Below are 27,110 nucleotides of genomic sequence, written 5' to 3'. Positions count from 1 at the left end.
AGTAGAGACATGGTTTCACCATGTTGGTCAGGCTGGTCCTGAACTCCTTACCTCAGGTAATCCACCTGCCTTGGCCTCCCAAAGTGCTGGGATTCCAGGCATCAGCCACTGCACCTGGCCATATCTTGACTTTTATAGCTTTTGCCCAGGTATCTTACTTCTAATTTTGACTTTTGGATCTGTCAAGGTCCTCTGAGAGCAGACACATAGGCATTTCTCATCAGTCTTCATCATCTCTCACTCTAGGAATATACTGAGCTTCTAAATTTTCCTTCCAAGAAGTCAAACTAACCAACTATGGCCCTGACTTCTCAGGTTGCTGCCTAAGTGCTCCAATACTAACTTGCCAATCTCTGGAAGCTAATGAAGCCCAGCTTTTTGTAGTCGCAGGAGTCCAAAGAGGAAAAAGGAGTTTTACAATAACTGCATGATTTTTAAACTCGCCTGTTGATAGTTTGGACATTTGTTCCTCCAAGCCTCAGGTTGAAATGTGGTCCTCCACTCTGTAAATGGCACATAGTGGGAGGTGTTTGTTTGTATCATGGGGCTGGATCCCCCATAAATGGGCTGAGTTATTTTGCAAAACTTGCAAAGGTCTTGTAAGAAGGCCACACTCCCGTGCAAAAGAAAAAAAACTTAAAGTATAATAATAAAAGAAAAAAAAAAGAAAGAAAGTAAGAAACTTCTTCACAATTTCAGAGTTGAAGTAATCTAAGTGCTTTAAGATCACTCAGCCAGGTGTGGTGGGTCACACCTGTAATCTCAGCACTTTTGGAGCCATGGCAGGTGGATAACAAGGTCAGAGTTCAAGAGCAGCCTGACCAACATGGTGAAAGTTCCTCTCTACTAAAAATGAAAAAATTAGCCAGGCCTCAGGGCATGCAGCTGTAATCCCAGCTACTCAGGGAACTGACGCTGGAGAATTGCTTGAACCCAAGAGGCAGAAGTAGCAGTAAGCTGAGATCACACCACTGCACTTCAGCATGGGTATCAGAGCAAGATTCCATCTACAAAAAATAAAAAATAAACAAACAAAAAAACAAAAAACAATTAAAAAACAGGCAAAAGAAAACCAGAGGAGTGCATGTTAAAGACAATCTGTTACTCATATAGAAAAAGAAGTGAGAATAGAAGTGTTTTTTCAGTCTCCTTCCTTTCAGTATGTGATCCAGGATGGAGACAAATACAGTAGGGGTGTTACATACCTATTTTCTTTTCTTTGCTTCTGAATCCCAGCACCCATTTAAATGTGCCAACCATGAACACAGGCATGACACTCCAATCCATGGCAACAGGTAAACCAAATTTGGGGCCTTAGTTTTGCTTCCTGCAAGCAGCCTTAATCCTCTGTCTTTTATTTGCTTTTGACCTGCTAGACATGGGTGGTCTGTGTGCCTTTTTCAAGAAATGGATTTCAGGAAAAAGTATGTAATCGGGCAAGGCCACTTTAAATGAGGAGTGTGTTAGATGGAACTCTGCATCCTGCCATTATGGCCCATGCTAAAATATTTATCCATAGATAAATGGTTCCCATTAACTTCTGGACGTAAAGTCCCCTTACTAATTAAGTACTGTGTAAATAGGAGACAAAATAGATGCCTGAAAGGGACATGGGAACCAAATGGCCATTTTCCTGTCAGTGGGGCACTATCAAAACTAAAATTTGGCTACAGAAAACATCTTACTTTAAATTGCTAAAGGCAGAAACTTCTAAAAGCAGAAACTTAGTGCCTGATTTCTTTTTTTTTTTTTTGAAGTGGCTACAACTTTATTAACAATCAACAAAACACGTATGCACAAGAAACACAGCTCCACAGATTCACAGTTCAGAATTAAGCAGACACATTTAGAATAACCACTACTAATATAATAAAAGTAGACAAACTGGATGAAATGGAGATTGTAGCAAAGATTTAAATCTCCATAAAAAATCACATAGACATTCTAAAACAGAAATACAATAATTGAACTTACGTCACTGAATAGGTTTGCTTTAGTATAAATGTGGTAAAACAAGTTAACCTGAAAAGAGATTCATAGAAACAATATAAATTGATCTGTAGAAATAATCTCAACTGATGAGACTGAATAAAGCAGAACAAAACAAAAAAGACATTAGGCACAGTCAAAATTTCTACTATAACTGAATTGGACATAAAGACAACTGAGAGAGAATAGAGAATAAGCAATATTGGAAGAGCCGTTGGTCAAAAATTTTGTAAAATTGTTAAAGAATATTAACCTACTTGCAAGAAACTTAACAAAACCTAAGGAACATAATATAGATATAACCTTACCTGACCGGGTGATAAGCTGCTGAACTAAAACAAAAGTCTCAAAAGTAAGTAAAAGAGCACAAATAAGTATTCCAAGAAAAACTCTGGAAGCTGGAGACAATGCAATTAAGTTTTAACATGCTGAGGGGCAAGTTTGCCATATTACGTGGGTTGCTCCTTGAACTGGAGGGATGCAGCCTGCAGGTAATAAGGAAATTCACTTTTTCTGGAATCATCTTGGGGGGCCAGGAAGTGCTCCCCAATGTCATTCCCTAGCCTCATGAATGCCAGGGCTCCACTGGCCAAAGCATGGAGGGATTCAATGGACCATAATCTTTCTGTCTGTTGAGTTTCACCTCTCTTAACTGAGAGGTTCTTCCTCATGCCTTGTCTTAACTTCACAGTTACAAAGTTAGAAGATTATAGACCATTTGCTTTGCAAAGCACTAAAGAAGTTGTTGGGTCATCGCTTTGTTTTATAGTTGAGGAAATTGAGGTCATCAGAGGGATAGCAACTGGAAACATTCACTCTACATCAGAGTGAATCTATGATCTATAGCTTTTGGTACTTTACATCCATGATCTTTTGGTACTATACATCCATGATCTATAGCTTTTGGTACTTTACAGCTGGTCTACATTACCATCCTATCCTTCAGTTTTGTGCTAAGTGGAGATGAGGAAAAGCCATTTAAAATGATGTGCTTAATGGATTTCTTGGCCTTCCTTACTCTTAAATAGTAAGAGTAACTTGTAAGAAGATAAGTTTGTAATTTGTAAAATGTATTCTATGACTATGCCTTTAATTAAGGGTAGGTTTTATTCCATTAGAAACACATTACTTGCTAATTATCAAGCAGTGCTGTCCAATATGTGAGCAACCTTGAAAACAATAAAAAGAAGCAGGAGAAATTAGCTTTAATAATATATTTAAAGCAATACATCCAAAATATTATTTCAACATGTGTTCAATATAAAATATACTAATGAGATATTTCACGTTTAGTTTTTGCACTAAATTTTGAAATGTCATGTGTTTTCTTACATTTAAATCACATCTCAGTTCAGACAGGTCACCTTTCCAGTGTCAATGACCCCATGCGGCTGGAGAGTCCTGTATTGGACAGCATTTGGGAAATACAGAAAAGTTGATGAAAAAGCATATCTAAAGTCATGCCTACCAAGGACAAGCACTATCAATGTTATAATCTACTTCTGCCAGTCTTGTTCCCTCTGGGCATATTTTTTGGCAGGTGTTATACATGGTCGAGATGTTACTCTGGATTCAGATTTGCACTTTGCTTTGTGGTTGATTCTGATCCATACCTTGTTTGAGGGCCACTGGGATAATGGAAGAGTCAGTAGGCCTCACTTTAGTCCTGGTTATGCTGCCATGCAGCCACTTATTCCCCTATATGAGGATTTGTTCTTTATCTGTAAACTGGAGGCATTGAAGTACATGATCTTTGATACTTTTAAAGTTATTGTATTGAATCTGAAGTCAGCTTTAACCAAAGTCCAATAAACAGCTCTCTGCCGTAGCACTTAGAGAATAGGAAGAGAACAGTATTTTCAGACTTAAACTATGCTGTTGGGTTTCTTTTTCCACCAAGATTTTATGATGAACATTTTCAAACATATAGAGAAGTTGAAACAATTCTAGTCAACACTTACATACCTGCCACGTAGATTCCACTATTACATTTGCATTATATATGCTTCATCATTTTTATCTGTTTATCCATTCATCCATCTTACTTTTTGTGTATTTCGAAGTAAATTGCATTCCCCTAGGTATACTCTTTTTTTACTTTTAAGAAGAGGTCTGGCCTCTTACACACCTGACCATGCTTCTGTGTCCTAATTTGACATGTTATTTTTAATAGCTGAGAAGCTTCAGCTTACTGATGATAGTTTGCAGATACTTATGCCCAGTGTATCAAGTGTAGTATTTAAAAATAAAGCTAAATGAATATAAGAGAAAAATAGAAGAGCGATTTGAGGCAGAAATGTGTCAAAACATAAGTTTTAACTTGTTACTGTTAACAAGGGTGGTGATTTTGTCTTCTGAAGTGTTAATCTTAGGTATATCAAAAAATATATAAAACTTTTAATAAAGAATGGGATACTCTACTATTGTGCATATTATTTTTATTTCTGATGACATTTGTTTATGACTTTTGAGTGAGTCCTACAAATACAGTGAAAGAGATTAAACTAAATAAGGCAAAAGTAAAGATGAAATAAATATAACATATCTGGACAGAGCATTAATGTGGAGCCTAGCTGTGGAGAGAGAATTTGTTACTGTTTTTATAGTATAATACTTCGAATTTTTAATTTTTGTGATCAATTTGTAGTTGAAGTTTTTTAAAGACACCAAGTAGCAAAAGTTAAAATGAAAGCAAAAAGGAAGTGTGAGAAGGAATTAGCTGTGTTCTGGAGTGATTTTGAGAAAGTCTTGTCAAGCAAAACCTGAAGCCCTCACTCTTGGGGAAAATAATATCCTTGAGAGAACTCAAAAGCACCAAGAGGTGGTATTTGCAAATATTTTACTGTGTGGGTATTTTCTGCAGCCATTAGTAGATTGGCTCAAGATCCAGGACTGAGATGCTATAATTAATGAAACAAGGTCCCAGAAGAGCAGTAGGGACTGGGCCAAGAGTGCAAACAGAAAGAAGGATGGGCCTTGGAAAGCATACACAGATTTTCTTCCTCTGAGACTCAAGGAAAGGCAAGAATTGCAGAGGTGAACAGTCAAATTGGGATTCTGGGAAATACAACCTAACTAAGCTCCATCTTCTCTGGCAGATTAGAGGGTTAGATTATGGGTTTTAGGAGCATCTTGGAGATGTAGACTGGCTCATGTAAGGGAAGAACAGCTCTTTAAGGCAATGAGGACTGATCACCTCTATTGAGAGTGGCAGGTGGAAAAATAAGGATAGTCCAATAGTACAGAATTGCAGGATGAGGTTTCAGGTGGAAACTGGAAATGAAATACAGGTGATGCCATTGACAGAGCCATGGAAATGAGCAAGGGTCAAGGTCCCTGGAGTAAAGGAGTCACCAGGTTTGCAAGGGTCACCCATGTGGCCGTTTGTTCTGGCCACCAGGAAGTTAACTGGGCAAGAGATGGTGAGGATGAGGAGTGCAGGGGGTTCATGTGGGCAAGTGGGATTGGATCTATTCCTTTAAGAAATAACACTTTTCTTCCAGGGGTTTGTCTTAGACTACACTGGATTTACAGCAGTATTTTCAACCCACGTCTAGAACTGATGCTGCCAGATGTTAAAAGCAGGAAGGCTTCCCCCTAGCATCAACTCTTGCTTGGGGCTTCTCAATGAGACATAGTTGTTTAATGCTAAGGACACCCCCTCTAAAATTTTGTATAGCATTTCTGGGCATTGGGCTTTCTTCAGCTATAATGTCAGCAGCACAGATATTTGAGATGATTGGATGGTGTTTAGTCTAATAACTTCCATTTCAAGCTATGTGACAGACTAGATTCCAGTTTACTTAACTGTGAGTATCTGAAGGCTTTGAGGAAGCTTATCATCCTCATAAAAAGCACCATGTCTGTATTTCCTCACTGGAATGTCAAATCCCTTCTTTCTCTGATAAAACCATACTGTCTTTCAAGACCCAGCTTGGATGTCCCCTCACTGATGCATTCCCCAACTCCCACTGAGCGACCCATTTAGGCCTCATTCCTACATGCAGTCTATTTACCTCAGTTACAAAATTGTCATATCTTACTGTGATTGTTGCTCCCTGACTAAATGGTGAGGTGTTTAGAGATAAGGAGTATTTTTATATCCAGTTCCCAGTATGCTGCTTTACATGCAATGGGTAGTTAATAAATTGTTGCTCTGGGAAAACATAAATGGAAGGATGGTCCATTTATGTGAGAGTTCATAGGAGCTTGCTAATTCTAAGTCACAATGACGCATAAACTGAAACATTCAGACAGCACCACCAGTAAAATGTGTGGTGATTTTATTCTTTTGGAGTTTTATTTCTGAATATACATTTTGTTCAATTTTCTTCCTGAAGAACTTACCAAATTTTAGTTAAGGGGGACAGGTGTGATGGCTCATGCCTGTAGTCCCAACACTTTGAGAGGCAGAGGTGGGTATATCATTTGAACCCGGAGGTTCAAAACCAGTCTGGGCAGCATGGCAAAAGCCCATCTCCACACACACACACACACACACAAAAATTAGCCGGACTTGGTGGTGTGTGCCTGTAGTCCCAGCTACTTAGGAGGCTGAGGTAGGAGGATTCCTTGAGCCCAAAAGGCAGAGGTTGCAGTGAGCAGAGATCTCACCTGTGCACTCCAGCCTGGGAAATTGAGCAGGACCCTGTCTAAAAATTGTTTTGTTTTGTTTTGTTTTGTTTTGTTTTAGATAAAGAACTGAGAGATGTTACAGCACTAAGTAGCATGTATTACATAAGGGATGTTAGGAATGTATGGTAATGAAGTTTAATAGTAATTAGGGGAGTCAATTTTTATGCAGCTAGAATATCTAGTTGAATAAGATTGAAAGTTTGCTTTTGAAAAAAGTTAAAAAGATTCCAACTCAAGGCTGGAATTTTATTATTTATTTATTTATTTATTTATTTTGAGATGGATTCTCACTCTGTAACCCAGGCTAGAGTGCAGTAGCAAGATACCAGCTCACAAGAACCTCAACCTCCCAGATTCAAGTGATTCTCCTGCCTCAGTCTTCAAAGTACCAGGGGTTACAGGTGCCCACCACCATACCTTGCTAATTTTTGTATTTTATTAGAGATGTGGTTTTACCATGTTGGCCAGGATGGTCTCAAACTCCTGACCTCAGGTGATCTTCCTGTGTTGGCCTCTGAAAATGTTGGGATTACAGGTGTGAGCCACCACAGCTGGCCAAGTTCAATTCTCTTGAAGGTGAAATTGTCATCCTCAATGTCTGTACTTTGCTTTTCAGATTTAGAAAGAAGTTAAATTCATTTAAATCTATTTTGATTTCATTAGCTTGCTTGCTAAAAATGTTGAAACAAAATAAACTTATACTCAAAGGCAACATTTATTAAAAGATATGGATTTGCTAAGGGGAAGAGAAGAAGAGCTGACGCAGAGAGTTGAAGCTTTTAAATTGTAAGTAATGCAGGCTCATTTTGGATATTCAGAATGATGAGATTAAAAAGAATTACAAAATATATGTCAAAATATTCTAATGTTTATTGCCAAATAGAATTCTTGCTTGTAAAGGTTATATCACCTAGTATTAGATGGTACAATTGAAGAGTAACAAACACTAGGGTTTTGCTTTTGAAATATTAAACATTAAGATGAAAAGCAGAATGAGATAGTATAACCAGGCTACAGTAAGGCCAGACAGAAAATTTGGACAGGCTATTAATACTTGAAGAGATCATATGTTTTGCAGTCAACTTCAGTCCTTCAGGTCTGATAGTTTTGTGTGTTTATGTACAGTAACTGAATTCTGTATTTCCAGGCCTGCAGCTCTTACCAGTTCTATGCTCATAAAAAGAAGCATGGTGGTCTGAACTTACTTGCACTGGGTGAAGTTATTTCTTATGGGTTATTCACTTTTTCTAAGTGCTCACAAATGTTCCATCTTTCAGATCTTACCTAGGATTGACAGCAAGCTCGCCTGTCTGTAGTTTGTGCAAGAGGCCTTTGTTTCCACTGGGAATGTGCTGTTAATTGACACTCACAGATACTGTAGGAATCTTAGTTCATTAAAGAATTTGTCTCCATCTTTTTTAATGTTGTTTTCTCACTTCTATAGGTTTGATTTGTTTGATTTCAACTCTCTGCCAGCCTTACTCTCTTTTTGGCAATAATGAAAAGGTAAATTGATCAAGAGAATAGGAAAAAAAGAAACATTTGGGCAGAGAGAGTTCATCACTTCTTTAACTCTATTTTTTCTACTCCTGTTCCCTCTCCACCAGCATATAACCTAAATAAGGGTAATTTTTACCTCCCCATGGCTTTCCATATTACCAGCAGAGGGAGCTAATACCGAGATCCTTTAACTGTTCTTAGACTAGTCAGTGTTTTGCAGCACTTCTCAGAATGGCTGGATCTCAGCATCTGTGAACTCACCTCCCTGGCTTGGGAATTGGTGCTCTGGTTGATCTGAAGTCTCACTATAACAACCGTTCTATTCTTAAGTATTTGAAAGCCCATATTTGGGCTTCCATATTTGGAAGATCCATCTATCTTTTGCCATCTCTTTTGGTAATTTTTCAATATTCAATCAATAGTTTTTGTTTCTTAGGGTTTTTGTATGTTTGTTTGTTTTTTGTTTTGTTTTGTTTTAAGAGACAGGGACTTCTTTTGTTTTTCAGAGTGGCCTCAAACTCTTGCGTTAAAGTGATCCTCCTGCCTCAGCCTTTTGAAAAGCTAGGATTAAGGTGTGGGCAACCCCACTTTGCTACATCTGATATAGTATTAAATGTCAAAAACAACTATTATACCTTAAATATCAATAGGGTAATTAATTAAATCCCACAGTAAGAAACAGCATTATAAAAAATCAAGTACCTAAATACACTTTTGTTGCTTTGTAACTAATGGGATCACTCTTTCATTCCAGAATTGATTTTAGCCATTTATCACCTGCAACCATTGTTTAAGTGTTGATCATCTTCTATGGGAAACCACTTCCCTCTTGAGACTCTCACACACCCCTTAGCAAGACACCACAACCCGTGGTGCTGCTACTTTCAATATAGTGTAACTAGATCAGTTCATAAAATACACTGAGGACTTCTGGCTCTTTCCTTCTACTTCCCAGTAGTAATAGTCATGTAGCAGTTTTAGTCTGTTAAATTAAAAACACTTGTTTTTTCCTAAATTTGTTACGTCAGCTATTGTAGTTTATTTACTTTTTATACTTTTGCTAATTTCAGGACCCAGATGCTCCAGGAAGAAAAATATAAAAGTGTGAATGAGGCACTTAGGAGAAGGGGAGCAGAATATAAAGTTTCTTGGGAAGACCTATGACCAAAAGCTCAAGAGTGAACTTCAAAGTAATTGTTTAGCACTTCTGAAGAAGTGATATGTTTAAATTAAGTTAGTGGAAACACAACAAAAACTGAGGAAGTAGTCTATGATTAACATCCTATGCAAATTTTAGTGTTTGAACAAAAAATACATATTTTCATCAGTAGCCAATACTTTACTGCATATGAGTTAGGGTAGTTTTTAAAAGATAAGGTGTAGAGAAGCACATGCTCTGCTTTTCTTTCTCATGGCTTCTCTAACGTTTGTTCAGGGCTGTGATTTGTTTAATTTTCAGGGTACCTTGTGATTTGTTCAGCTTGCATAGTTGATAAGCTGTAAAATTTGAATTATAGTCACTTTTAGTGATCTTTTCCTCTATCCCACACATACTGCCACAAAGATGGGGATATCTAACAATATATAAATTATACTTAGTGGTCATAGTGTTTGTCAGTGACCATGTGCCTTGCATTCCTTCATTATTCTGCAAAGCCAGAATCAAAAGAAAGGAGCTAAAATTAACTATGTGGGGCAAAAAGTGATATAGGGAAAGGAAAATAAGGACAACTGTGTTTACTTTGACTTTTCTGTACTCTTAAGTTTTGTGTATCAGTGGATAATAGCTCAGTGCTAAGACATTATGCCCATATGGTAAATTTTCAGTGGGCGAGAAAGCGTCTGACACATAAAGAGTGCCCAGTTAATATTTGTTGTAAATGTGCAATAGGAGGAAATGACACAATTCAGGTCCTCTGGACATTTATTTGGCCTATTTTTATTGCCTTCCTCATAATTTGTCATTGATATTTCATTACATAGTACTTGTAAGGGTTTCTTAAATTCTATTTTTAAAAAATATGGCAGCATTTTTTATCAGTTTTGAAATGATGTATATTACCCACACCTTTTATGTCAATTCCTATACTAGAACAGCTAACATGGAAGTTGCTGTAGTTACTAAATTTTTAGGAATAAATAAATTAAAATGTGTGTGTTAGTTTTATATTGTGCATTAATTAATATATAATTAGGGAGCTAGTGAACTTTTTGTTACCATTGTGACAGCTTCCATGGCCTGCATGGTGTCTGTTTGGCTTTGGGAATCTTCATAAGACTTTGGCAAGTGTTAGAGTTTGGAGGCTGTTCACCACAGGAGTGTTTCCTTTTTCTTTTGGAACCAAAAGGACAGCTTTTAACAGCTGGGAAAGAGAAGTGAAACTGTGAAAATGTGCCTTTGGGTATTGCTAATCCAGATGTAATTCCCTTGCCACTTGTCTGTCAAGACCATTCTTACTCCCTGGGCACAAAGTTCTTAAGTTGGCTGGTAGTGGGCAGATAGTACAGGTGAATTGGAAGTGACTGTCTAATTATCCTTTGGGATAGCGTCTATTGTGTTCTTCGTAAGTTTAATTTTCTTCTTTGCTCTTGTGTCAGTTGAGACCAACTGAAAAGTGATGATTTCAGTAACCTTTTGACAACACAATTCTTCATTTTTGTGTAATTGAGCCTTATAGGGTAGAGGCAGGGTTTTAGTGGACATTTTATGTTTGGAAGTCACATCCCTGGCTTTAGTACTGAGGGACTTTGAAGTTTACATAAGGTCCTGTTCAGTGCCCTCAGGTATTCCTGTGCCATAGATAAGCTCCTGCAATAATATCTCTCTTTCCAGAAAGATAACTGAGGAATGCATATTTAGTTGTTCTGATTCTCAGGTGTCAACTTGACCTAAAGGATGACTCCCTCATTAGAACTAATTGACTGACTGAAGATGAAAGGAAGAATAAAGGTGATGTTTGGGTGGGGAACGAAGCTGTATTTTTCAGTTCCAACATAGGTTATTAGCTTTCCAAGTTGGGTCTCTTCTATATCCTAAAAAATAGAGCTTATACCTCATTTTTCTCACAAAATTATATTTTTTGTAATTTTAATTATATAAAATTTAAAGAATTGTCTTCACTCTCTTTGGAGAAAGCTTCATGTTTAATATTTTGTGTATTTCCAAAGGCCAGTGATTTATCATGGATATTTTATTCTACTTTATTTCAATATATTTTGCTAAATCTGTAATTGTCAAGAAGTTGGAAGGAACTTATTGCCCTCTGGTACATATTACTTGTAACCATAAGATACTTTATTTTTCAGTGTGAAAAATCTTAACTTCTGTGTCCTCTGTGACCTAGTTTCTAATTTATTTTGCTTCTTCTTCTTTTTTCTCTTTTTGAGATGAAGTCCTGCTGTTGTCATCCAGGCTAGAGTGTAACGGCATGATCTTGGCTCACAGCAACCTCCACCTCATGGGTTCAAGCATTTTTCCTACTTCAGCCTCCTGAGTAGCTGGGATTACAGGTGCCTGCCACTGCGCCCAGCTAATGTTTGTATTTTTAGTAGAGATGGGTTTGCAGCATGTTGGCCAGGTTGGTCTTGAACTCCTGACCTCAGGCAACCCTCCCCCCTCAGCCTCCCAAAGTGTTGGGATTACAGGCATGAGCCACGGCACCTAACCTCTTTTGCTTCCAGTATATGTATTCTTTATAATATTTTTACTTCATATATAACCTCCTGAACTCTTGTATACGTTGGCCTGAGACTTGAGCCTGGAAGTTGAGTCATTCGTTGATCTTCAGATATTTTACATTTCAACATATTTCTAGGAAATTGCCTATAATGGAAGTGAATTTTGGAGGAAATTTCAAATGGATTCTTGGGATTAAACCAAGGCTAGTTACTTGAAGTTGACCAGACACCCAATGTGTGGCTTTCCCGTTTACTACTATCTTATGAAGACTAATACTTCTTTTATGGATTAATACCATCCTGTATGTAACAAATTATGTTTTGATGATATATCCACATAGACTCGTCTTAGATGAAGTGAAAATGACAAAATAATAACTACAATACAGTAACAATATTTTCCATTACTCTGTAGTATCAGACAGATCTCTGTTTTCAAGGAATTTAAGAGCTATGGGTATTAAGGCTGTATGCTCTGGGTAGATGGTGTAACTCTGGTTACCACGTGTAGCAGGAGGAATTTCAATGTTTACCTGACAGAGCTTCACATAAACTGTTGAGTAACAAGGTTTCTTACTTGCCTGCAAAAGTTTTGACCCCTACATACGCTATTTTGCATTATAAAATAATGGTCTTTAGGTCTGAAATACTGACCATAAATATTAAATAGATTTGTATTCACTAGGAAAACATTATGGTGTTTAACTGGGCTCTTTCTTTCAGGTAAAGCTGTTCATTTGCAAGAGCACATAGTTATTAATTGAAATAAGGAGGAAATCAATCTGTAAATCACATAAAAGAACTTGAGGTAATTGTTAAGCATACTGATTTTTGAAATATATTTTAAGCAATATATAAAATTTTAGTCATATATGATTTATTCTATTTATCCTCTTGAGATGTTTGGATTGCAGTTTATATGGCTAAGAGGTTGACGGCTGGAGTTAATTCAGAAGTTTTTAATTTCAATCAATGTCACATAGGAAAGCAGAGACAATGCATTGAGTCCTGGAGTCCTGGTTGAATCCTGTGTGTCTAATTGCTCGTGTGCCTTTTGGTAGGTTCTTCACCCCCAGGTTTCTGAGCTGTAAACTCTAGGATGTTTTCAACATTATATGTTTGTTAAGGGAATTCAGTGAGCTACCTGATATGTCTAGTTCATAGTAGGTGACCAGTACTATTAGTTTCTACATCAGCCTGTTCACTCCTTCCATCAACAGCAGGTAAAAATTCCTGTCATTACATTGTTATCTTACAGATAAAAACAAAATGAGGTGCACTTTTTACATGCCATTCCTTCTTTACTTTTCTCTTCATTCATGTGCTTGCTGTTGGAAGCTGGAAGTTTAGGTACTTACAACATATTTTGTATATAAAATTTATTTTTGCAACTTTGACTTATGTGAGAACTTTGTAGGCTTCCATACTCAAATATGAGATATATCATACCATAAGAAAATGGAAGCACTTCAAAACATGTACAGATGTTTGTTTGTTTGTTTTCTTTTTTCTGAGGCAGAGTCTTTTTCTGTCTCCTAGGCTTGAGTACTAGGGTGTGATCTTGGCTCACTTCAATCTCCACCTCCTGGGTTCAAGCAGTTCTCATGTCTGTCTCCCAAGTAGCTGGGATTACAACCTTTTGTCACCATGCCTGGAACTTTTTGTATTTCTTCCCTCTGCCCCCCAAAGATGGAGTCTCGTTGTATCACCCACTCTGGAGTGTAATGGCATGGTCTTGACACACTGCAAACTCTGCTTCCTGGTTTCAAGCAATTCTCCTGCTTCTGCCTCCCAAGTAGCTGGGACCACAGTTGCCTGCACCACGCCCAGCTAATTTTTGCATTTTTAGTATAGATGGGATTTCACCATGTTGACCAGGCTGCTCTTGAATTCATGACCTCAATGATTCGCCTGCCTTGGCCTCCCAAAATGCAGGGATTTCAGGCACGAGCTACAGCACCTGGCTATATTTTCAGTAGAGATGGGGTTTTGCTATGTTGCCCAGGCTGGTCTTAAACTCCTGAGCTCAAGCAGTCTTCCTGCCTCAACTCCCAAATTGCTGTGGTTACAGGCATTAGCCACCATGCCTGATCATTCTTATCTTAACTTTTTTCATATTTAAAAATATATATATTGCTATGGGCTGGGTGCGGTGGGTCATGCCTATTATCCCAGCACTTTGGGAGGCTGAGGAGGGTGGATCATGAGGTCAGGAGATTGAGACAATCCTGGCTAACACAGTAAAACCTGGTCTGTACTAAAAAAAAAATTAGCCAGGCGTTATGGCACATGCCTGTAATGCTAGCTACTCACGAGGCTGAGGCAAGAGAATTGCTTGAACCCAGGAGGTGGAGGTTGCAGTGAGCTGAGACTGGGGCATTGCACTCCAGGCTGTGTGACAAAGCGAGACTTGGTCTCAAAAGAAAAAAAAGAATATATATATATGTATTAAAATATATAGTTAAATATGTATATTATATATAGATATATCTGTTAAATATAGATATATAATATACAATATATTACATATACTATATAATATACATAATAGTATATGTAATTATATTACATATATTATACATGTAATAATATTACATATATTATACATGTAATAATACTACATATATTATAATACATAATATATAATATATATTATACATTACATATATTATATATTATATATTACATATATTATACTATATTATATATATATATAGAGAGAGAGAGAGAGCTATGATGTGTGATTGTTGTAGGGCACTTTGTTGTCTCTGGAAAATGGAGTGATAATCTTAGAAGGACTTGCTTCATGAGATATGGTCTATAAAACTTCCTGTGCCTGAAGTTTAGGGCAGACAATAATTTTCATTAGTGTAGTTAGGGTCTTACTGCAGAGATTTAGACATCTTTTTAGTGACCTTAATTAAATTGTGACACTATGCTTAAAGGAGCCTCCCAGCTTTTACTTTTGCAGCACTGTAAAGTCATTATTCAAATATAAATTTTCCTTTTGTAATATCAAGGCTTACTTAGAGTCTGTCAAAGCCCAGTCTTTAACAATAACAAAACAAAACCTTATGCTGAATGGAAAGGTTAAAGTGATGAGTGATTATTCACTACTAAAGAAGAGAAACTGGAACTTCTGGCACAAAATAAATCACTTAAATGACACCTAGAAGGGAGTAGAAATGAAAACTTGCATCTTTTATACTGTATTTTTTTTCTAATTTGCAATTTTTAGTAATTCATATTAGGTCCGTATTATAAAACTATGCTTTGTACTGGGAGGGTTAAATTGGGAAGAATTATAAAATTAAGATTCTTGGATTAAATTCTGCAAACCTGCCTTGAGGTGGTATCAAGGCGTCCCTTGCCCTCCACCTGCTGATTGGGTTTGGCCAGTGGGAACACCAGCCTCCACATACAGTGGCCCAAGACGGGCCGCTGCACTTCACAGCTAAGTGAAGTCATAGTGCCCGTGATGACCTCTTCTCAGTGCTCTGCACCACCTGTCTCTCTCCAGTGCTGAGAATGTCTTCCTCCTATGATCCTTCCGGCCCAAAGAGTGCTAATAGACTGGCCCTGTTACTATCATAGGGAACTCTCCCATCCTTTATGGGCACACTGAATAAGTCACCCTTTATTAATGGGTTCTTAGATGACCTTGACTGTGGGAGCCATCTGCTTTCTGCCTGGATCCCAACTGATGCTGACAGATGCACAGAACCTATTGGATCTTGTGGCTGTCATCAACAGGTAGAAGACATAGGGAGCTCCTCTGTGCATGGCACAGGAGAAAAACAGGCTTTCAGGTGAATTTGAGGATTTAAGAGTTCTTTTACTTGGAGTAGGACTCCAAGGGTAATAAAGTTTGCATTAAAATGCACTAAATTCTTTTGTTCTGAAATTTGAGAGTCAGGATTTCTCTGAGCTCATTAAATAGAATTAATATCATATTTATTGGGTGAGTACAAAGAAAAGGAACAACACATTAAAACACCTTCTGGTTTTTGTTAAATTAAATAGAAAAAGTCGATAATGAGTAGGAATTTTTTTTCTTTTGTCTTTTTTTTTTTTTTTTTTTTTTTTTACCTTCTAAGGTCTAGCTCAGCTGGCTCCTGAGGTTAAGGTATTTCAGAAAGAACTGCAGAAGGCAGAAAATGGTATCATAGCTCAGCATGAAAAGTTTGAAAACCTCAGGCAAGCTCTGCAAAAGCAACTGCAAGATGAAGTGAGTATTGCTCTTTGCCAGTTCTAGTATGACACACTTCGTCAATATGTACACTTGGCACAAGTCACAGTAGTGTAAATTAGATTTACTTTAACATCAAACATTACGCTCCCAAATATGCTAAAGCTATTCTTTCCCATCTGAGAAAATTCTCCAAGATAATATGACTTTATATTTATAATAGTAATAAAATGGAAAAGAAAGCAAATACACCTAAACATAAAATTTTCAGAGTGCCTAACTGTACCCACTGTTATCTCTTGATTCTCACCCTGAGGAATGTTGCAAACATTCACTATGTCTTCTGTCTGCCTGTTCTAGAATTCTTTGATGTGATTGAAAAAGAGGATGAAAAATTTGCTTGTGTGATCTGTTTGTGTTTTTTTTAAATAAGTACCCTGTAGTTTACTGGCATAAAGCTTCTCCACAAAAAGAGTACAACCATGATTAGATAACTTTTTTCTTTTTAAGCAAGCCGTGATTTGTTTTACATTGATTTCTTTTCCTATTCTGAATCTTTTTAGATTGAGCATTCTGCATGGCTGAAGGCCCAGTTATTAGATTACAAAGCTTCTGTAAAGAGGTTAACTATTCAGGTTGCTGATTTAAAATTGCAACTGAAGTAAACTCACACAAGTTAGAGACATTTTTAACCCATAAATATTTTGTGTGTATAAAGCTTCTGATGCTTGCAAAAATGTAATAAGCATAATTTGTAGAATATTAAGTAAATATGGTGTTAGGGGAAAAGCCACAGAAATATGTGCCATCTTAGAAGTAAAACCTTCTATCCATTTTGATAATACCATTTGGATCATCAGCAAAAGTGACTTGCTTCATAGGTGCTTCATGGCTTGGGAGAGCCTCAGGTTCCAAATGGGAAAGGAATGGTGGTCACATAGAAGTTTCCACATTCATCTTAGGATTTCGTTTTCTGTTTGTTATGCCAATGTTAACACCAATTCAGTAGTTTTACAGATTCCTTGCTAGACAGATATATGCACACACAGGAGGACCAGAATGGTTTAGCAAAGAGAACATTGTACTAAGAATCAGAGAACTGTTATTTTGGACCCTAGTTTTGAAGTTAGTTGTTTGATCTTGGGCATGTTACTTTAACTTCCTTGGGCCTCAGATTCCTCATTTGTAATGAATGAAGATAATAATACCTAAAGAGTCATGATGTAAAAGATGAAATGAGATGGGTTTCAGTCCAGTGCCTGAGACCTAAAAAATACCCAACAAATGGTTATTGGTATCATTTTATTATTGTGTCTTCACTGTGGATACATCTCTGCCCCTTCCTACTTCATAATAAGGATAATGAAGCTTAGACGTTTTCTTCTTCAGTTGCTTTAAAGCTCAAAGAAAGTGTGTATATATTACCAGTTCAACTGATTTCTCATACTTGTTCCAAGCCTTTCTGGTTCCCATTTGCACTTTTTCCTCATCAGCCTTCTGCTCTCTTCTACCACTACTTTACTTATTTTTTATCTCTTTACTTGTTTTTACTTTTCTCTGTTCCTCATTTCCTTTGAGCTCTGTTTGTGAAACTTCTCACAGCTGAAATCACAGTCTCATGTTAATAAAAATAGTTTAATGAGTGTAGAACCCTTTCATGTGCATGCATTGCTGAGGGGAAGCTTCTTTTTGGTAGCGTCATAGGAAGACATTGCAGGAGAGTGGGGCACACACACTGGCTTTGCATTAACAAAGCCCATTAGCTCTTGGGCCTGCTAACTATGTGACCCAGCTCAGTAAGCTTTAGTTTCCTATCTATAAAATGGAAGCAGTGAGCATTCCTTGGACACGGTGGTGTTGTGAATGAAGGCCCTTACTTCCTTGTCTTAAATTCAAGCCATATGCTGTGGATTTCATAGCATATGAAATCCACAGCATGAGAGTTCTAAACAGCCAGCTGTAGTGAAATGCATTAATTATTTTCCAGTCAACTGTATGAATATTCAAGCTGGGATAAATAAAGATAATAAAAGGGTTTACCTCAGTTCAGGTCAAACTTTCCGACTAAATGAGTTCAAGTCTGATTAGGTTTGCCACCAAATAAGTTATGAACAAATTTTTGATTCTCACAGCTTTTTGGATATGAAAATTGTGCATAACAGATTCTGAAATTATACCATGTTACAAAAGACATATGAAGCTGTAGCTGGTACAATAAGCTCTCAATAATTGTTAGTTGTTATTACTACCATGGCTTCAGAAACTGCTTAATGGGCAAGTTTATCCTTATTATTTCTCTCCTCCATTTTTCAAAAAAATAATATACACAAGTACATTAATTTTCTTCTCTGGCTTGTTCATTCACTTTTCAAATTAGCTTTTTGCACTTTGCAACCCTAGAGAATGAAGTATGCTACAGTCCAAAGCAGTCTCTGATTGATCATTCTGTCAGTGGATTAGTAAGTGGCAAGATGGTGACTTGCAATGGTGATATACGTCAGGATTTCTGGAAAAATTCTTTTAAAGAGGAAATAGTTCTAGCAGTTATGGTTGCATCAAGGATCCCAAATCATCCAAATGGATGGGTGCAGGGTAGTTCTTCTGATTCTGACCTTAGGGTTGTAGCCAGTACTAAAGGAAGGGTCAAAGAGCTTGAGCAAGAGGCTGATAGCTTGAAAAGGCTTTCAGAAGTTGCCATCAGAGAGTCATTAAAAACTCTGCCAAGATCCCACTACCAGCAAAGAGCCCACTGTCTCTCTGCACTTGCTGGAAGCTTTTAAAAACATTACTTCCCATTCCCTGGAAAGACATATTTTTGCAGAGCACAGAAATTTCTCTGAGCAGCCTCAACTGAAAACACTTAAAGAGAAAGAAATGGCATCTTGGAAGCACTGGCAGGCAGTATAGCCTTGAGGTTATGTAGAGGCACTTCCTCCAGAAACCTCTCCTCCATGTACCTTCCAAAAGCAAAAAGAAGACTTGAAAGGGAAACGTATCTGGAAGGTAAGCCCCTGCCCATGATACAGGGTTGCTGTGAGGGTCAGTGGGACAGACTGGAAAGGTCTAGTGTGTTATTGGCACACAGAAGTGTTTAGGCACTGATAGTTGCCTTATTTTGCTGCCTGTTGGTTGCATGCATTTTATTATTGTCACTGCAATTTAATTTAGCTGCTTAATTTTGTGGATCTTTTGCATCATAATTGGCTATTTGCAAGAATAACAATTTATTTTCACACTAATAGAGTTATTTAGAAATCTCGTTGGTATCTTCATGCAATTAGTAATATTCTTGCCTTGTTTCCTTCTGCACGTTAGGTCTGGGCAGATCACAGGTTGCTTCCCTCAGTCTTTGTCCTGACAGAATGCCCTAGCCATCAGCCACTGAGTTGAGTCAAATCCTCTCCATTCCTCTTTTCTCCAGCCCTCCAGAACAGAAGGTGGCGTAAGTACTACTTTCTGATTGATTGGCTTCAGCTGAATCATGTTACTTACTCTGTCAGCCTTCACTTGCTTGACTCAGATTTTTATTTATTTATTTATTATTTTTTGTGGGTGGATAATTGTTGCAGACCATGTGGCTGTATAGAGTTTGGAATCAGACTTCAAAATGATGTTTCATCTTTGAGAATCATCTAAATTTCCTGGAGGGAAAAAGGTGGCTTTTAGCAAATAAATAGATAATACTTACTTGCTAAACTGGATATATAGACCATGCAATATGATACTAATAAGCATCTTCATAGTTCTGTGAATAGACTCAATTTATTATGATAAAACACAAATGTACAAAATCTGTGAAAGCAAATGAGTGTAGGTTATTTCTAAAGTTGGAACCATTTTACACATCACTAAAAAGTCACTTAAAATATTTTGGCATTGAAATATAAACAGATAAACTACTTTTTTGTGTGTGAGTGGGGCGGAGTTTCACTCTGTCGCCCAGGCTAGAGTGCAGTGGCATGATCTTGGCTCAATGCAACCTCTGCCTCCCAAGTTCAAGCATTTCTCTTGCCTTAGCCTCCCAAGTAGCTGAGACTTCAAGCGTGTGCCACCCTACCCAGCTAATTTTTGTATATTTATTAGAAATGGGGTTTCACTATGTTGACCAGGCTGGTCTCAAACTCTTCACCTGAGTTAATCCACCTACCTCTGCCTCCCAATGTGCTGAGATTACAGGCATGAGCCACTTTGCCCTGCCTGAATAAAGTTCTCACTTGAATATCATTGAAATAAATTCAAACGTGCCACCAGGCTCTGGAGTATGATTGTTCAAACTGTAAGCAGTGGATGTTTTTAGAAACTAGGCCAGTAGGTCCAACAGGCTATGATTTGAGTCATGAACAGACTCCTCCCCATACCTGGGCCCCACAGCAGAGAGAGTGACTCCATAGTTCTGGGCTTGAGCCTCAACATCTACATGTTAATATAGTTCTCTGCAACAAGTGCCAGTCATGGTCCTAAAGTGTTTTTTTTTTTTGAGACTGAATCTTGCTCTTTCAGCCAGGATGGAGTGGAGTGGTGCAATCTCAGCTCCCTGTAGCCTCTGCCTGCTGGGTTCATGTGATTCTCCTGCATCAGACTTCTGGTAGCTGAGACTACAGCCACGCACCACTGTGCCTGGCTAACTTTCATATTTTTAGTAGAGATGGGGCTTCATCATGTTAGCCGTGATGATTTTGATCTCCTGACCTCATGATCCACCGCCTTAGTCTCCCAAAGTGCTGGGATTATAGGCGTGAGCCACCGTGCCCTGCCAGCATTTTTTTTTTATTTGTTATATGCCATAAGGAAGGATAAGACAGACATATATGTTGAGTTAGGTTATTTTGCTCACTTAAGGTTGTGCTATTGCAACCTCAGGTGGTTCATGCTGGTAGCGTCCAGGATTTTTCTTCACAAATGTTTCATGTTTATTGAGAAACCAAACTCCTAGGAATAGCATTCAGAGTCCAACATTATTCTCTTTTAACAACTGTAGTACCTACTTCACAGCATGAAATAGTACAAGGAGTAACTGGGTAAGCAGTTACTAATTGCTGAGAAGAATGCCTCATGGTGTTGGTGAGGTCCAGCTATTCTTTTTTTTTTTTTTTTAATTATACTTTAAGTTTTAGGGTACATGTGCACATTGTGCAGGTTAGTTACTTGTGTATACATGTGCCATGCTGGTGCGCTGCACCCACTAACTCGTCGTCTAGCATTAGGTATATCTCCCAATGCTATCCCTCCCCCCTCCCCCCTCCCCACCACAGTCCCCAGAGTATGATATTCCCCTTCCTGTGTCCATGTGATCTCATTGTTCAATTCCCACCTATGAGTGAGAATATGCGGTGTTTTCTTTATAAGACAAGAGAAAAGAAAATTTGTGGAGCATGTTCTTGAGTAACAAAAGGCTTTTTGCCACTCACACTCTTGGGTTTCCCATTACTAAAACTTCACATTCATGAGTTTTATCCTTCTAATCTAATCTTTACCAGGGAAAACCTAAAATTCAAGACAAAAGTGAATTTTCAGATATGGACAAGCTGGCTTTTAAAGATAATGAGAAATTTCAATCATCTTTTGAAAATAAGTTCCAATGTAAGTACATGTTTTTATACATTGAAAATCTAGAAAGCTTAGTTTTGTCGAAACATATCCATTGGTATAAAAAGAAATGCAGTTACAAATTGGGACATTTTTATTCTGTGATACAAGTACAGCTATATCACCCCGTTTTTCTATCATGAAGATTTTCATGGGTGTGTCTGTTTACTTCTTTTTAACTGTTTGAACTAATAAATACATTTAGTAAAATATCAGGATAAATAATCTACATACAAATACTTATGAGGCTTTTTGAGACAGGGCCTTATTCGTTTGCCCAGGCTCATCTCAAACTGCTGGGCTCAAGTGTTCTACCTGCCTCAGACTCTGAAAGCAGTGGGATTAGTTAAATAAGGCACCACACCTGGCCCAACATACAAATATTTGTTGCCTTTCCATACCACAACAACAAACTTTTCACAAAAAAGAAATAATTTTTATTTACAATACTATAAAATAAATTTAATAAAAATAAATTTAACTGATGATACAAAAAGATATAAAAATTTGTACCTTAAATATAATAAGATATTGATGACAGAAATTAAAGTAGACCCAAATCAACAGAAATATATTCCATTAGAATAATTAATATTATCAAAGTACCATATTATCCAAAGTGGTCTACAGATTCAAAATGTTAGTGGCTTCAGAGTAATGGAAAACACAATTGTAAAATTTAAGCGTAACCTTAAACAACTTGAAATAACCTGAGCAATCTTGAAAAAGAACAAAGCTGGGAGCATCATACTTTCTAATTTCAAACTTTATTTAAATGTTATTGTGTTGAAAAACATGTGGTATGTGCATAAAAACAGATACAAAAACCAATGGAACACAATAGAGAGCCCAGAAGCAGTCCAGGCATACAAGGTTAACTAATCTTTGACAAGGGCGCCAAGAATATACAATGCAGAAAGTAGTTTTGTCAATACATGGTGCCAGAAAAACTGGATATCCACAAGCAAAATAATATAATTAGATTATTTACTTTTACCATACCCCAAACTTAACTAAAAATAAAAGACTTAAATGTAAGACATAAAGCCTTAAAACTCCTGAAGAAAACATATTGGAAAACCTTGCTGATATTGATCTTGGCAACAGCTTTTTGGATATGACACCAAAATCACAGCATCAAAAGAAAATATAAACAAGTGGGACTGCATCAAAGTAAACAGCTTCTGCACAGCAAAGGAAAAAACAAATTTTCCTTAAACCCTACAGGATAGAAAAATATTTGCAAGCCATGTATAATCAGCCAATATCCTAACTGTATAAGAAACTTCTGCAATTCAAAGCAAAGCAATAATGATGATAACCCATTCAAAAATAGACAAAAGATTATCCTATTCCACAAAAAAGACACACATACAAGGGAAATCCTGTATGCTGTCAGTGAGATATAAATTGATAAAGTCATCATAAAAACTGATAAAAGATAGAAGTATCATATAATCCAATAATACTACTTCTGGGCATACTACTACCAAAAGAAATAAAATTTGTACCTTGAAGAAATATCTTCAGCCCCTATGTTCATTGTAGTATTGTTTACAATAGACAAAATACACACACAGAGAGAATACTGTTCAACCATAAAAAAGAAGGAAATGTACAACATCCATTGACAACGTAGATAGACCTGTTTCATTTACGCTAAATGAAATAAGCTAAATGCAGAAAGACAAAGAAACCACATGTTCTCAGATGGGGAATCTAAAAATATAAACTCATAGAAGCAGAGAGTGGAAGGGTGGTTGTTAGTTCCTAAGGGTGGGAATATGAGGAGATTTTTTTCAAAAAGTACAAATATAGTCATAAATTGAGCAAGTCTAAGAAAGCTAATGTACGTTATTATTAGATCACTAAATAGCATTGTTTATAGTTAGTAATACTGTAAAGTGTGCTTACAATTTGCCACACAGTAGAACTTAAGTGTTCTATTACAAAAGAGGATTATCTATGTGAGGTAATAGATGTGTTCATCAACTTGACTATATTTTATTTCACAATGTACACACGTATCAAATTATTGTATTGTACACATTAAATATATAGTTATACAATTTTTATTTATCTGAAAATCCGTGTGACACAAACACAGTCACATAGTTAGTCTTCTTTTGATGTTCAAAATAGGTTCTTGAAAACTGCATTTTTTAAATGAAAGAGTGTCGCTATATGCCATTCAGATATCTTTTGTTTTTATCAATTAAATTGTGGTAAAATTTTGTTTTCTTGAGCAATGTGTTGCTTCACTTACAGTTACAGCTTCCAAGAACCTATCAACTGGCTATACAGAAATACAATTTATGTAGGTGTGTGTATATGTATCACCGTACATACTTTTATATATAGCTATATCTCATGGACACAGTCCCAGCAGGCTTTCTACTAAATAAAACAAAATTATAACATAACAGTTATTAAAAAATAAAATAATAATGGCTTTGTATATGCTTAGCAGTGTTCTAAGCTCATTAATAACATAAGGCATTTAAAAAATCTAGAAGGTGAGTAGATACTTTCAGCCAACGTTGTGCTACCAACCAACCCTTTAAACAAGATGACTTTTTTGCTTGTGGTGAAAAATATCATGAAAACTGCACGAACCTGTTTTTTGTTTTTTTTTGTTGTTGTTGGTTTGTTTGTTTTAAGCTCAAAAGCTGTCATGAGTGTTAGTGTATTTTATGTGTGGCCCAATGTGGCCTGGGGAAGTCAAAATGTTGGACATCCATTCTTGAAAATATAATTTGAAAATATGCACATATAAGTTTAAATTACAAATCTCAGTTTATACTAAAACAATAACATTATGAAGGAAAACAACATTACTTTTTTCATAATTAGAAAAATGTTTATTGTTCTGATAAAATTGCTGAGTAAGAATTTTTGTGGAATCACATTTACAACCTCTATGGGATTAAAAATTATTATGCAGAAAGATGCAACATCTGTCCCTGGAGCTCCTGAGATTTCTCAGCCCAAATCCCAGTATGTCCACTACTCACCTTACATGTTTTAGACATGATGCAAAAAGAATATCTGAAAAAGCTACTTTAACATAGAGCTTCTCAAAACCACAAATATTCTTGTGTCTCCAAAAGCAATGGAAGAGCAGTCAGATTATGCAGGCCTTTATAAGTGATAAAGTGGTAATTGTCTCTCACTGTAGACTTGAAGGGAGATCTACTAAAGAAAAAAAAAAAAATGATTCTTAAAAGATTTAAGAGCAAGAGACAGAAGATGTTCCTTTCTCTGAATCTGGAAAAAAAAAATTCAACCTTTTCATTGGAGCAGAGCTTCCCAAACGACATTTTAAGTCCTGGCTTCCTTATTTACCTTTGGTCCTCTTGCCTGTGTGATCTCCTTCTTTCACTCTCACCTACTTGAGGGTTTGGCTACTGTCTCATGTATCTTCACATTGTAGGGCTCTTTTCTTTGCTCCAGACAGTGATCAGGTCTGGTTAGAGATAGCAACACCCAGGTAGACAAGGCTTCTCTAGTTCTCCAACATCACATTTCTCTATAAATTCTGCTGGGAAGGGTCCAGGCATTTCCACTCTTCTGGAGAGAATACTATGGCCACATCCCTGAATGTTAAGAGCACCTCTCACTAAAGTATCTGGAAGCCCTCATGCTTAACCCTGGCCTGCTGTAGAATCATGGCAGAAATTTAATTTAAAAAACAGGGACATTTCCACCCAGAACAATAGACAAGATCATTTCTCAGCTTTAGGGGTGTCCTGGAGTCTTAGATATAAATCATTCAATGCTAGCAGGTCACAGACCGACAGAGGCTGTGACAGAATCACCTAGGCCTCCTGGACTGGTGGGCACAGGGCAGTGAAGCCTTAACCCCATGCTCTGGCTAGAGTTTTCTGTTTATTTTTTTAAATTTCAATATGACTAATAATTTCAAAGTTGAGCTAAGCTCATACATGAATTTTAAGTTACAAAATTTAAAATAAGTAATTTTTAAAAATTTGTTTATTCCTTTATATGGAATACAAGGATGTTATTTTTCTGTAAATTTACTCATTCTGTTGATTGCCTCAGATTTAGAAACCTCATTTTTAGTAAAAGAGTAGAGATAAAAGAATATTAAGAGTCCAGAAATTAGTGTCTTGGCTATGGCCCTGGCTTAGACTGTCTCACACTGTAGCCACTTTGTAAGTGTAAAATAAGCATGTAGAGCCTATCATCACTAAGGTTCTTTCCAGCTTGAGAAATCTTTATGTTTGTATATAACCTATTGATTATTTTTGTAAATATCATCTTCAAGTCTGGAAGTGTAATATTTTGAACAGTTCATTGAGAGGGCTTAGTAAATTTTGTGAATATTTGTTAAAGTCTTGGTGTTAAATCTTTGACATTTCAATAGAATTTGGATGATTATTAACAAGCCAGTTGAATTCTTCGCTGTCACTGGGTTTTTGATTTTCCTGTTGGGAAATCCAGTTTTGTACACAAAGTTAATTCTTTCTAGTACAAGAACACTCTGACAAGCAAACACATTCGCAAGTGGTTGAGTTGGGAAGTTCACAGAAACCTGTTAGGAAAGGGCATACCCAGTTACTTTGGCTGCAGTTCCAGTCAGTTGCCCCCACACAGCACTGCCCTCCTGTCTTACTGTTATTGTTAAGGAAGGACTCATAGGAAAATCATCTGTGCCTCATGCAGATTCAGGGAACATGCCAAGGCAGCTTGAAAGGGATGGGCTGTGTCCTGCCGAAGACATGCCTCATGTGGACGCTGCTTCATCTGCTCTGCCCATCTCATGTCATCGCTCAAGTAAATTCTTTATTTTAGCTAACAGCAGGGTCATATACTGCATATCAGTCTGTGTACTCTGTGAATTATTTCATGTATTGCTGAAGGTCTTTTTGTAGGTGTAAATTAGTCAAAGTCTTGGCTTGGGTGGTTGTAGTGTTATTATGTTGTTAATGACATTTCTGAAGTAATTCACACATGAACATGTAATGACAGTGCTGAGAAAAGGACACATTGCAAGGAAAGACTTATGATTTAGGCTTCCCAGTCCAGTTGCTTAAAAAGTATTTTCTTTCTTTTTTTTTTTTTTTTTTTTTTTAGACAGAGTCTCACTCTGTCACCCAGGCTGGAGTGCAGTGGTGCAATCTCAGCTCATGGCAAGATCCACCTCACTGCTTCATGCCATTCTCCTGCCTCAGCCTCCTGAGTAGCTGGAATTACAGGCACCTGCCACTATGCCTGGATTTTTTTTGTATTTTTAGTTAGGACAGGGTTTCACTGTGTTAGCCGGGATGGTCTCCACATCCTGACCTCATGATCCACCTGCCTCGGCCTCCCAAAGTGGTGGAATTACAAGCATAAGCTATCATGCCCAGCCCAAAAAGTGTTTTCATTTACTATTCAGTGTCTGGCATAGTAGTTGGACTTTACCCATTTAATGCTCAAATATGAAAGGAATTTTCTCAAGTGAAGCCACGTCTTAGTCCCTCTCAAACACTGGAAAAACATCATCCCCAAAAAATCTCCAAAATCTCTT

At 37.1% G+C, this 27,110-nt stretch overlaps 1 pseudogene; it reads left to right on the top strand.

The window, feature by feature from the left end:
• The first annotated feature begins 1,378 nt into the window (after positions 1-1,378).
• On the top strand, positions 1,379-26,910 carry LOC129395671 (centriole and centriolar satellite protein OFD1-like; annotated as a pseudogene).
• Positions 26,911-27,110: the final 200 nt, after the last annotated feature.

The sequence above is a fragment of the Pan paniscus genome, chromosome Y (assembly GCF_029289425.2).
Source record: "Pan paniscus chromosome Y, NHGRI_mPanPan1-v2.0_pri, whole genome shotgun sequence".
Classification (NCBI taxonomy): Eukaryota; Metazoa; Chordata; class Mammalia; order Primates; family Hominidae; genus Pan; species Pan paniscus.
Note: the sequence above shows the minus strand (reverse complement) of the source record. Positions and strands in the feature narration are given on the sequence as shown.